This window comes from Bison bison, unplaced genomic scaffold (assembly GCF_000754665.1).
Source record: "Bison bison bison isolate TAMUID 2011002044 unplaced genomic scaffold, Bison_UMD1.0 scf7180017864537, whole genome shotgun sequence".
Classification (NCBI taxonomy): domain Eukaryota; kingdom Metazoa; phylum Chordata; class Mammalia; order Artiodactyla; family Bovidae; genus Bison; species Bison bison.
The window spans coordinates 1382475-1396267 of record NW_011495085.1 but is presented as its reverse complement, the minus strand read 5'-3'; the positions used below and the strand labels follow the sequence as shown (position 1 = coordinate 1396267).

At 40.5% G+C, this 13793-nt stretch overlaps 1 long non-coding RNA gene across 2 annotated transcripts in view; it reads left to right on the top strand.

Moving 5' to 3' along the window:
• The window catches only part of LOC104982661, a 33305-nt gene extending 20894 nt beyond the window's left edge, over nucleotides 1-12411 (top strand). Inside the window, exons 3-4 of one of the 2 annotated variants that reach the window (XR_824541.1) lie at nucleotides 6687-6824; nucleotides 11885-12411. This is a non-coding gene — a long non-coding RNA (uncharacterized LOC104982661). Of the gene's footprint in view, nucleotides 1-6686; nucleotides 6825-8717; nucleotides 8753-11884 lie in introns of those variants that run through there. The other variant, XR_824542.1, reaches the window with a different exon arrangement.
• Nucleotides 12412-13793: the final 1382 nt, after the last annotated feature.

Genomic DNA, 13793 nt, shown 5'->3' with positions numbered 1-13793 from the left:
AAGATCTGCAAACATATGGTAAAACAGACATTTGGGCTAGGAATAGTAGTCAGAAAAAAAGAGTCCATGATTATTTAAAAGTCCTCTTTTACTTCCCATGTTAAGTCAGATTTTCTTTTAAAAAATATTTTGTCTCAGCTGATATAATTATACATGCTAAACTATCACACATTTTTTTCTATATGACATATGCTATTTAAAAGGGATGCTGTACCACTTCAGTTCTTCATGGTTAAGACCTATTCTCAGGAGTAGCACTTCTCAGTTTTAAGATGTGAGTCACTTAGGAGAATGTGGTGTCACTCTCCCCACAGCCCCCAAAGGGAATAGCTAAGGGTTGACCCAGGACACCGTGGGTGCTTCTGTGTGTGTGTTGACTCCACCAGAACCTCAAACTGGATCCAAGTAATAATTTATGCATCTATTTGTTTACAGTTCATTCTTTCATTCATTCATTGATGATTCAGCTTTTACAAGGCCAAGGATAAATACAAATAAATTAATTTGGCAACGATTTAGTGCTTCCCAGCTGGTTTTCTCAGTAGAGAATATATTGGCTTTGAGAATTGTAGACAACTTAAATATATTTAGAATCCACAGGAAAATATGGAAGAAGAGTTAGCCCTTTTTTTATTCATGATTAGCTCACTAAATTACAAATTCAAAAATCTATCTCTACTTTGTCTTCTGTAAAAGGGTGTTTAAATTTCCTTGTATATCTGTGAAGAGGTATCATTTTGGAGATCTTATTTTTAAATGTATTTTAGATCTTAGTTATAGTTAATAATGTTATAGGTAAGAATAATGCTGCTATATAACCAATAATAAACAATTCTAGCCTACATAAAATACACACATTTATATTCTCATTTATATATATATATAGAATTTAATTCATGTAAATGGTTTTAATTTTCAATAAGATGTATTATTATGATTTGTTTAATATTGCTATATGATGAATAATGGAAAATTATCACATGCACACATATTTGTATTTTATGGTGACCCTGGAGACTTAGTTCAGCAGATCATAGCTGTAATTTATATCTTTATATCTGTCCTTAGAGCTGGAACATTTTCCATCCATAACTTTCTCACTCCCACTTTAAAGTTCTCATGCTGGCAGTTAAACCTCAGAAGCATCCAACCACTTTCAAAATCATGTCCTAACCCCTGTGTTATGATTCAGCCCCCTTTGCTCAAACATGAGGAGGTCACATTCTGAGGTACTATTGTTGTTGTTAAGTCCTAAGTCGTGTCTGACTCTCTGCGACCCTAAGGACTGTAGCCCAAGAGGTTCCTCAGACCATGGGATTTCTCAGGCAAGAATTTTGGAATGGGTTGCCATTTCCTTCTCCAGGGAATTTTCCTGACCCAGAGATCGAACTCCTGTCTTCTGTTTGGCAGCAAATCCTTTACCACTGAGCCACCTGGGAAGCCCCATGCATGGGATAACTTTCCTCAAAATCCATGATATGTAAGGTGAATTCCCCAAAAGCATCTACTTCTGCTTCATTGACTATGCTGAAGCCTTTGACGGTCTGGATTACAACAAACTGTGGGAAATTCCTAAAGAAATGGGGATACCAGACAACCTTACCTGCCTCCTGAGAAACCTGTGTGCAGGTCAAGAAGCAACAGAACTAGACCTGGAGGAACGTACTGATTCAAAATTGGAAAAGGAGTATGTCAAGGCTGTATGTTGTCACCCTGCTTATTTAACTTACATGAAATGTGAAATGCCAGGCTGGATGAATCACAAGCTGGAATCAAGACTAAAAGTGAAAGTCACTCAGTCATGTCCAATTCTTTGCGACCCCATGGACTGTATAGTTCATGGAATTCTCCAGGCCAGAATAATGGAATGGGTAACCTTTCCCTTCTCCAGGGGATCTTCCCAACCCAAGGATCGAACCCAGGTCTCCCACATTCCAGGCAGATTCTTTACCAGCTGAACCACAAGGGAAGCCTGGAATCAAGATTGCCAGGAGAAACATCAATAACCTCAGGTATGCAGATGTTACCACTCTAATGACAGACAGTGAAGAGGAATTAAAGAGACTCTTGATGAGGATGAAAGAAGAGAGTGAAAATGCTGGGTTAAAACTCAACATTCAAAAAAATCAGATCATGGCATCTGGTCCCATCACTTCATGATAAAGAGAAGGAGAAAAAGTGGAATCAGTGGCAGATTTTATTTTCTTGGGCTCCAAAACCAGTGCAAATGGTGGCTGCAGCCATTAAATTAAAAGATGCTTGCTCCTTGGAAGGAAAGCTATGACAAATCTAGACAACGTATTTAAAAGCAGAGACAGAACATTGCCAACAGATGTCAATATAGTCAAAACTATAGTTTTCCCAGTAGTCATGTATGGATGTGAGAATCGAACCATAAAGAAGGCTGAGCACCAAACAACTGATGTTTTGGAACTGTGGTGTTGGAGAAGACTCTGGAGAGTCCCTTGGACAGCAAGGAGATCAGACCAGTCAATCCTAAAGGAAATCAACGCTGGGACTGATGCTGAAGCTGAAGCTCCAATACTTTGGCCACCTGATGTGAAGAGCCGACTTATTGGAAAAGCCCCTGATGCTGGGAAAGGTTGAGGGCAGGAGGAGAAGGGGATGACAGAAGATCAAATGATTGGATGGCATCACTGACTCAATGGACATGAATTTGAGCAGACTCTGGGAGATTGTGAATAACAGGGAAGCCAGGCGTGCTGCAGTCCATGGGGGTCCTAAAGAGCAGGACACAGCAACAGAATAACAACAGCAACATTTCTATTTTAACGTGGCCTGGTTGGGTTTTGCTTTGGGGGAAAATTTGCCAAAATATGCTTCTGATATTTTGTCACAATGTGCCTTTTTAATAAGAAAATAACACAGCCTCATATAACTTTGGCAGGTATAGCTAACCTCTGGACTCTCTTGCTTTATAAGATTGCTTCACAACTGTGCAGACTCGCAGTGTGTCAAACAATTTGCATTTAAACGTGATAATCAGGAAAAAGAGGTTTTTTAAAACATAAAGCTCAGATTAAGAATATATTGTATATGCAAATATGCTGATTTAGATGCAGAGGATGAATTCTAACAGTGGGCAAATCTAGAAATTAAGGCTAACACTTTTCCTGAGTGCCCAGTAATGTCGAATTACAATTGAACACCTATAGAAATAAATGTGACATCCAAATGGTTACCAAATGAATATATTACGCTCTGTGATGTTTCACTGAATCCTAAATGAGTACAGAATGATGACATACCAAGAGGTGCTGAAGTACTTCAGACACACTCAGTCAAATGCGTGTGGTTAAATAAAAATCCGTGGAATGTTCCTTATATAAAATGAGTTTTTCCTGTTCAGAGGCAAAGTAGAGCAATTTATTTTTTCTTTTACAGACTCATCACAAGTATGAATTCACTTTAATGAACTTGCTTCGGCTTTTAAAGAAACTCTTACAGTTTGAAAGTTACATTGCCCTGTTTTTGAACTCTAATGTGATGTTACAATCTTGCCTTTATTGTGTCCTGTGGCACTTCAGTTCAGTCGCTCAGTTGGACTCCTGTCCACCCCACGGACTGCAGGACCCTGTGATGCTTACCCTGTGACCCTGTGACACTTACATTTTCTGTGTTTATTCACTGAAGCAGTTGTGAGTTGGTTAAGTGGACTAATTGAAAAGCAGAGACATTACTTTGCCAACAAAGGTCCATCTAGTCAAGGCTATAGTTTTTCCTGTGGTCATGTATGGATGTGAGAGTTGGACTATGAAGAAGGCTGAGTGCCAAAGAATTGATGCTTTTGAACTGTGGTGTTGGAGAAGACTCTTGAGAGTCCCTTGGACTGCAAGGAGATCCAACCAGTCCATTCTGAAGGAGATCAGCCCTGGGATTTCTTTGGAAGGAATGATGCTAAAGCTGAAACTCCAGTACTTTGGCCACCTCATGCAAAGAGTTGACTCATTGGAAAAGACTCTGATGCTGGGAGGGATTGGGGGCAGGAGGAGAAGGGGACGACAGAGGATGAGATGGCTGGATGACATTACTGACTCGATGGACGTGAGTCTGAGTGAACTCCGGGAGTTGGTGATGGACAGGGAGGACTGGTGTGCTTCGATTCATGGGGTCGCAAAGAGTCGGACATGACTGAGCGACTGAACTGAAATGAACTGAACTGAACTAAGTGGACTAATGGGCAGAATATGTTAATGCAACTGAAAGGCTTTCCAATAAACTAGGGAGTTGGGATGTTTTAATTGTCCTAGTTAATATGCACTTTTTACTATATATAAGAAATCTTAAATGTGCTACCTTTAGGTGATGCTAAAAATGCACCTATATTCCAAGAGCCTACTCCCTTTGATAGCTGTAGATTAATGATTGTTGTTGTTCAGTCGCTAAGTCATGTCTGACTCTTTGAAACCCTTTGGACTGCAGCACTACAGGCTCCTCTGTCCTCCATGATCCCCCGATGTTGGCTCAAATTTATGTCCATGGAGTCAGTGATGCTATCTCACTACCTCATCTCCATCACATATTGGACACCTTCTGACCTGGGGGGTTCATCTTCCACTGTCATAGTTTTTTGCCTTTTCATATTGTTCATGGGGTTCTTGCAGCAAGAATACTGGAGTGGGTTCCCAGTTTCCTCCTCCAGTGGGCCACAATTTGTCAGAACTTCACTATGACCCATCTGTCTTGGGTGGCCCTGCCCAGCATGGTTCACAGCTTCTTTGAGTTAACGCAAATTCCTCTGTCAGGACAAGGCTGTGATCCATGAGGGATTAATGGTTAGGGAGTGAATTTCAAAGTAAGCTGGTCAACAATGGCCCCTCTGAGGACGGCTCTCTGGGGTGGGATCTACTCCAACAACTGGAGGCGCAGACAACACCCATTGAGTTTCAGGTCCACGTGTGATGAGGACATCCTGGGACAGAGTTGGGTCAGAGAGGAGGGCAGAGGGGATCCCGGGTGGGAGCTCCTCTCCAGCGGCTGTGGACAGAGGGAGCAGAGAGAACTAAAGAAGCAGGAAACACCACCGCAGCCCAGCTCACGTCTCCTCTGCCGCTCACCATGGAATCCAGCCTAGGAAAGTCATAAAATATTGCAAACCCCAAGTCTGCCAGTGACTTGCTATGAGGCGTTGGTGAGCCCTCTCTGTTTCTGTTTTCACACTAAAATGGGAGTAGGTGTAGATTGCTGGGTCACTGCAGGTTTGGCAGACTCACTTGTATTATACAGCACGAAGTTCACCTGACCAATTAATAGCCGTAGTTACCATTATTTCTCTGGATCTGCCAAGGACCCAGCACCCCAGGAGCTGGCTGTCCAGACCTGCTCCACAGTAACCCTTGCGCCAAGACCCCTTCCATCCCTGAGGCCTTTCCATGCCCCTGCCCCCCTCACCCCGATCTTCTTCTACTCCCTGGCTTCATCCCTGGCACATTAGCCCACAGGTATGTTCATTCCTCCTACAGTCAAATCCTTTGCCTTAGGGGTTTTCATCCTTGATGCTCTCTTGATCTTCAAATAAATGGGTGCCCGTTTCTTGTGGTCTTAGCTTAAATATCTCCACCTCTGTTAGGTCTTCTCTGAGCATCAAATCTGCTAATAAAATTATTTTTAAAAATCTGAAAATAAAAATTAAAAATTTTTTTATATAAAAATTATATAAATTTTTTCAAACCACCCTACTTAACTTTCCCCTAGCCAGTATTACTGTCCCATATTTTCTTGTTGTATTTATCGATGGACTGTTTTTGCCCCACTAGAATGCAAACTGCTTGTGAGCAGAGTTTGGTTAATCTGTTCTGTGTCTCCTCTACCTAGTCTGGTGTTTAAATAAATAAAGGTGCTCAGTAAATATTCATTGGATGAATAAGCGTGTAGCGCAAGGAAATGGCAAGCCACTCCAGTGTTCTTGCCTGGAGAATCCCAGGGACGGGAAGCCTGGTGGGCTGCCGTCTATGGGTCGCACAGAGTTGGACACGACTGAAGAGACTTAGCAGCAGCAGCAGCAGCAGCAGCAGCAAGATGGCTTGGGGGTTGCGTTTGCATTTTCTAAGTGTGGGGAAGCCCCTCCTGGGTGCAGGCCTTAATCTCTCAGTGTGTAGTTGGGGGGCGGGCGGTTCTTATTTCCTCAGGGTATTCTGAAGTCTCTTTCTCTCAGATGCGGGCTGAGGACTGCTCACTGCTTCTCCTTTTCTTCCTCTTCCTGTCCCTCCTCCTCCTCCTCCACTTCATTCTCCTTCTTTGTCTTCTGTTCCTTCTTTTGCTCCTCCTCGTCCTTCTGGCTCAGTTTGCCTTAGCCTGTCCAGAGACCCAATGCAAGTGTTCCCCACTCAGGAGCAGTCAGTGTGGAATGAAAGCAGCCTGAGGTTACAGTCAATAAGGAGCAAATTAAGAACATAAACTTGTGAATTCAGGTTTCCCTATAGGGCTCTTAACCAGAGTGTGGAGCTATAAATTGCCTCATGTCCACTGAGAAGACAGTAAGTGAAAGTGAAGTGAAGTCGCTCAGTTGTGTCCGACTCTTTGAGACCCGTGGACTGTAGCCCACCAAGCTCCTCCATCCATGGGATTCTCCAGGCAAGAATACTGGAGTGGGTTGCCATTTCCTTCTCCAGTACAGCTGGATAAAAAGAGAATAATAGTGTGATGACCTCTTTCTTTTCCAAAAGACACATGGAAGCTGCCCAGAGAAGCTATAGGCCCCTCACAGGGCCCAAGACACACTCGCTGACAGTTGCTGGAAGTCCAGTGGAAATCTGCTGGGGTCCTGAAATGGAGCAAGGCTTGAGGAGAGCTGTTTACCTGGAGTGAGTGTCTTTCTTTATTCTCTAAAGTTTCAACTCTTTGACTTCCAAGAACATCTGATTCAAATAATCATATCTTATTAATTCTGTATATTGCTGCTGTTGTTCAGTAAGTCATGTCCGACTCTTTGCGACCCCATGGACTACAGCACACCAGGCTTCCCTGTCCTTTACTATCTCCCAGAGTTTGCTCAAACTCACGTCCATCGAGTCGGTGATGCCATCCAACCATCTCATGCTCTGTCATCCCCTTCTCCTCCTGCCTTCAATCTTTCCCAACATCAGGGTCTTTTCCGGTGTGTTGGCTGTTCGCATCAGGTGGCCAAAGTATCACATAATCATATCTTATTAATTCTGAATATAGAAGATAAGAAACATCCAGTATTCACTACCTCCTGGTAGTTTAAATCCCTCTCATGGGGCATTTCTTCTGGGTTTCCTTTGGCCAGTCATCTTGCTTTGCCTGGTTCTGAGTCTGTATTTGGTTTATCTGGGGGTACTCCTGTGTGTGCATGCCTATCTCTTAGGCAAGTGAAGAGGTCTGTGTGTAGCTTGACACCACCTTTCTTCTGACCTCCAATGCACTTTATAGTCAGGAAGGTCTCCTCGATCTCGAGAATGAGAAATATGTCGCTTATCTTTAATCATGGCAGGGCTCAGCTTCTATCGTGCTCCTGCTTTCTTCACATTGGAGTATCGGTCCACAGGGATCCTGTGTGCTAACCCTGAGCCCTTCTAGCTCCTGCCTCAGGGGGACGGTATATTTATTTTTAAAAGTCCCCATATAAGTGGACCAGGGCAGTTCAAACCAATGTTGTTCAAGGGTCAACTGTAATTTTTCCAGCTTTGCAATTTTGTCATTACTAATTGAACCTTAAAATTATTCAAAGTTCTATTATTTTAAACTTTCTCATGAAATGGGTTACCAGTATTAATCTATAGGCATGCATAGACCTATACTTTAATCTTCAAATGGCACACTTGTACTTTAGTCACAGATGGCCTCAATCCTAGCCAGTTACACTTTCAAAGAGCAGAACGTGTTTCTAAATGCTTAGGGTCAAGTACATGAATGCTTAACAGTATATACTCTCAATGGTTTATGGCAATTATCTGAGCCATCTTTGCAAATATCCAAGTGGTAATAATGCTCATATTTGAGCATTAGCTGGGAATGTTATTGTCTTCACTTACCTGCCAAATGTGCAATAAAAAAGCTTATCCTTTAGATGGCTATTAAATCTTTAATGTTCAATTATTTCCAAGTCTGTGACCACTATTTTATTTCATATGGTTATTTTAATTAAATTATTGAATTACAGTTATCAGGTATCTTGTCGCATGGCTAATATTTAGTGAATATCTGACTAGAATGATTTCTGCATTGTTGAATTGATCAATCAGATCTCCTCAGCACAGGAATAATATTTGATATTATACTCTTCAATAATAGCAGTTACAGTAAAGAACTGGGCCTTGGACTTGATAAGATGTACATACAAGAAGTGCAAAGTTTGGTGGTAGAATGATAGTACTATGGCAACTGTATGGAATGGATGTGGTTTTTTTGTTTTGTTTTGTTTTGTTTTGATAAACAGAAGATTGTTTCACACTTTTAATTTCAATTAACATGAAATTGTAGAATATAAAATTCCATAATTATGGAAATTAGGAAGCAAGTGTATTGACATTTAGTATAGTTCAAAATAATGAGCGGAAACTAAAGAAAATGAGACTCAGAAACTATTACCAGCTTAATGTTTAGAAAGTTTTAGATCTTGGTGGAGATTTAATCTGAGAGCAATCCAATTTCTTGTTATCAAAAATGGTTTTGTTCTTTGTAGTTCCCATTTACAACAAAGTTCATTAAAATGTAAATTTCTTACTATTTTTCAGAAACATGTAAGAATTCAGCAAAGGTTACAGTCAGGGTAAGTGTTGACTATGGGGTGCTAGCACCCTGTATTTCTCTTCTTCCTGGTAATCTGGCATTTGAAGGGACAGCTAGATGGTGTCGAAAGCTGTACTCTTTCATGTGTGTGTGAATCTGGCATTTGAAGGGACAGCTAAATGGTGTCGAAAGCTGTACTCTTTCATGTGTGTGTGTGTGTGTGAGTCACTAGGTCATGTCTGACTCTTTGCAACCCCATGGACTGTAGCCTACCAGGCTACTCTGTCTATGCGATTCTTCAGGCAAGTATACTGCAGTGGGTAGCCGTTCCCTTCACCAGGCGATGTCCCCAACCCAGGGATTGAACCTGTGTCTCCTGCATTGAGGGCAGATTCTTTACTGTCTGAACCACCAGGGAAGCCCACTCTTTCATGCATGAAGTCTGAATTAATCACATACGCTGGGTTTCTCAAATTATGGTATGAAAATGCCCCCTTCTATGTCCTCCACACTCCCCCGTCCCAGCTCTCCCATTCTGGACATATCCTAGGAAAGACTCTGTCTCCTCATAAGGAGAGTTTACTTTTTAAAAATTTCATTTACAAAGACACCTAAAAGATAGTGTGAACACGTTCTGGATCACCTGAATTTTTCTTGTTTAGTCACTAAGTTGTGTCTGAATCATCTGAATAACTGTGCTATAACTGAGTACAGTTAGGCTATTTCAGGGCTCCTCTCTGCTTTATTATTATCAGAAACACATAAAATTTGCCATCTGAACCATTTTTAAGTGTGCAGATTAATCAAATGTGCATTGTTGTGTTACATACCTCTAGGACTTCTTTATCTTATACAACTGAAACTGTCCATTGACCACTCCCCTCCTCCACCTCCCCCCACTTCCTGGAAGACACCATCTACTTTCTGTCTCTGAGCATTTGACCATTTTGGACTTCTCATATCCTCAAGCTTCATCCATGTTGTAGCATGTCGACTTGCCTTCAAGTTCACGAATTCATCTGCTTGATTGACTCTCCTGTTAAATCTTTTTAGTGAATTTTTCAATCCATTTACTGAATTCTTAAGCTCTGGTATGTCTGTTTAGTTCTTTTTCAGAGTGTCTTATCTCCTAATGTTCTCATTTTTTACATGGATTATTTTCCTGATTTCATTCAGTTGTCTGTGTTGTCGTGAAGTACTTGACTTCCATAAGATGATTACTTTGAATTCTTTGTCAGGTAATTCATAGATCTCCATCTCTTTAGGGTCATTTTCTGGAGAAGTTGTTCCTTCAGTTTGGCCCGAGTTTCCCTGTTTCTTCATATAGCTTATTATTATTATTATTTGTCATGATAGAAAACAACCCAGACACTTTCACCAGTCATTATATAGCCTGGCCTCATACAGGGGAAGGCCTTCACCAATCAATTTGGGTAGAGACTCTGGGGACCTCTCAAGCCTTAGCAGCAGCAGCATCTCTGGAATTGTGTGTGCCATTTCCCCAATGAGAGGTATTTGATGGTTTCCTTTTCAGGAGTTTGTGATTTCTTGCTCCCTCTGGTGTTTCTCTATGGTACTACAGGTGCTGCTCTCCCCGGCCCCCAAACATCCAAGATGAGCTGGGTTTCCTTGTTGCTGTTGTTGTTGCTGTGGTTTTTTCTTTTTTATTGGAGTATAGTGGCTTTAAAATGTGCTATTTCCTGCTGCACAGCAAAGTGAAACAGCCATACGTATATATACGTCCTCTTTTTTGGATTTCCTTCCCATTTAGGTTACCACAGAGCCTTGAATAGAGAAAACTAGGGGGTGATGGAATCACTCATGACCCATATTGAAATTCAAAAAATACTGTAGCTGCCAAAAGCACTTTCACATTCTAAATATGATTTGACTGCAACAAAATGACATTTCTGTCATGATAATTTAAAAAGTGAATAAATAACAAAAAATGTTAATTTAAATTTTTATTATTTGTATATAATTTTAAATTGCTTGCTTAATGTTATATGAATTATAAGAAATATGTGCCTTTTGTTACTCAACCAGGTAACATCAAAATAAAAATAGTCAATGTGGGCTATCTGCTAGTGTATTTTTCTCTTTAAAAGAGGTTCCTACCCCTTATAAGTTGTTATGTGCTGACCAAATTTCCTGGGTTGAAGTCCTAACCCCAAGTACCTCAGAATGTGATAGGATCATTGCAGATATGATTAGTTAAGATAAAATCATAATGGAGTACGGTGGGTTCCTGATCCAATAGACTTGTGTCTTTATAAAAAAGGGGAAATTTAGATACAGGGCACATATACAGGAGGGCTTCCCAGGTGGCCCTAGTGGTAAAGAACCCACCTGCCAATTCAGGAGATATAAGAGACTTGGGTTCAATCCTTGTGTTGGGAAGATTCTCTGGAGGAAAAAAATGGCAACCCACTCCAGTATTCTTGCCTGGAGAATCCCATGGACAGAGAAGCCTGGTGGGCTACAGTCCTTAGGGTTGCAAAGAGTCGTACACAATTAAAGTGACTTAGCACGCACACTTCCCTGCATTGGAGAAGGAAATGGCAACTCACTCCAGTGTTCTTGCCTGGAGAATCCCAGGGACAGGCGAGCCTGGTGGGCTGCCGTCTATGGGATCGCACAGAGTTGGACACGACTGAAGTGACTTAGCAGTAGCAGCAGCAGCATGCACATATCCAGGAAGAATGCCACAAGAACGTGAAGATGGCCATCTTCGAGCCAGTGATAGACACCTGGAACAGTGTTCCTCTTGGATCTAAAAAGAACTAACACTCTCATGTCTTAATTTCAAAATTCTAGGCTCCACACCCATAAGACAATCGATTTGTATGATTTAAGCCATCCAATTTGTGATACTTTGTTATAGCAACCCTAGCAAATTAACACATCTGACTGAGGTTCTGAAAAATACTTAGCTTTCTTCTCCTCTGTAAATTTGCTCAATATTCTTGAAGCTTTCTCACATGACTCATTTTGGCAAAAATTATATTTATATATATATATATATATCTGTTTTTAAATCTCTTTTCCCAATTGTCCCATGAATTTACTTGTAATATTATTTATTCAATTAAACTGGAGCTTACAAGATCTGTTTTAAAATAGTTTCAATGATGTCACTTCCTTTTTTGCTGACCTTTCTTTTTTTACACAGTTTTGGAGAGTCAGAAACCCTAGGACCAATTGACCATCATCGAGAAAACTGCCAAGGTACAGCGTATGTGAGTGTGACATGTAACTAGACTGTGATGGCGCTGTATCAAAAGAACGCACAGTAAACTCCACTGCATTCTTTATAGTCATCATTGGTATAGTATTTAATACTTACATAATTGCCCTGCACTTTTCTGGCCTCTTCCTTTTTTCATTCTTCCTACCTGTCTGGGCATTACTGCTTGTCCTTTTTCTTTATTTCTCTTGATTACATATATCTTAGTTACATATTACATATTCTTGTCCCAATTCACATGCAATATTTTTCTTGAAAGATGATAATTATTTAATTATGTTTTAGAGAATTTCTTGCCTACTATTTATGTTCCTAGAGCTAAAGAAAAAGGATTTCAAAAAATCACCTGAGAGAAAAAGAAAATAGTCTCCAGATTCCATCATTTCCCATGAACCCTCTTTGCTTTTTCTCTGACTAATGAATGCAGAGTGGAAATTACTCACACTCCAGCAGCAACTTGGGTGCAGAGATGCTTGCAGAAGGCCTGGAATGTCATTCAGGATTCATTCATTTTCTATGCAGATCATGGCATCTGAGTTAGGACAGGAGTGTCAGAGGGAAAGGGTGTGTTCTAGGCACTGCAGAAACTGCCAAGGTGACTAGGTGGCATAGCAACTCAATTATAAAAATAAATCTGAAAAGAGAGTGTATCAGGCACGAATTTTCTATTTCACTCCTGTCAATGTCAGATGGAGAGTATACATTGAAAATCTTAGTTACTGGGATCCCAGAAAAAGCATTAGAGAAGGAATAGTGGCAGAAAATCCAACCCTACAAAGACGGGAATATAAAATACACTCATCTTCAGGTTATTTGAGATTGCTATAATTGACAACTTTTGAGATATTTTCTGAATTTAGAGGTAGGGAGTAACTTCTCTATAAAATTAAAAAATATATATATATATGTAGTACATTCTGAATTTATGGAATTGTGTGTTTTGAGTTTTTTAATGAAAATTTTGCACTTACTTTTACCCGTAGGTGTGTTTTTCTCCAGCATTAATCTTATCATAAACCAAATAAGTAGCAAAGACCAGGGAATACTTAACATTCAGGAAAGAAATTTAATTGAAAATCAATCCTAAATAATACAGCCACATTCTAAAGATGGGTCTGCCCTTTTTCGGCTTGAGTGTGTAGGGGTAAAGTGTCATGGAGGTCAGTTTGGGGCTGAAACACTGCTCTGGGAGACATCCCTTCAGCTACAGCTGTGAACTCTGGAGGAGCCAGACTCCACGCCTGGTGCTCAGCAATTAAACTTAATTGGCCACCCCCCTTCCCTGGGGGGGATTGTGGAGACGCTAATTAGCAGAAAGCCTTGATTTTTCCACCAGGTGCTCTTTCACTTCTTCCCATATTTAGATATTTAAAGTGAAATTTTAGAGGTAAAAATTCCCCCCTAATCATATGAATTTGGATGTGGAGAGCCAGGGAGGAAGTTGCTCTCATTCTAAAATACATATGTGGGTCCCACAGGGAGTTCCACCTGAAGATGAGAGGTTATTGTAAATTTAATCTATGAGAAAAGCCTTAGTTGATTTCCTATCCACGAACCCACCCTCCTCTGGTGCAAACCAAGGAAATAGGCAGAGAGGGAAGTTGGGTGATATTTTTAAAGAACTGATTACAGAATTTTAGTCAAACTTTGACATAATTTTTTTTATTTCATGGCATATGAAACATGAAAGTCTTACAAAATCAATGTGCTTATAATCATGTCAATCATATTTGTAGCCACTTTTAGGGTTTATGATGAAATTATTTATTGCTCACAGAAGGCACACAGACACAGTTTCAGTGTGTTTATTTTCTGGGTTTGGATTAGACATTAC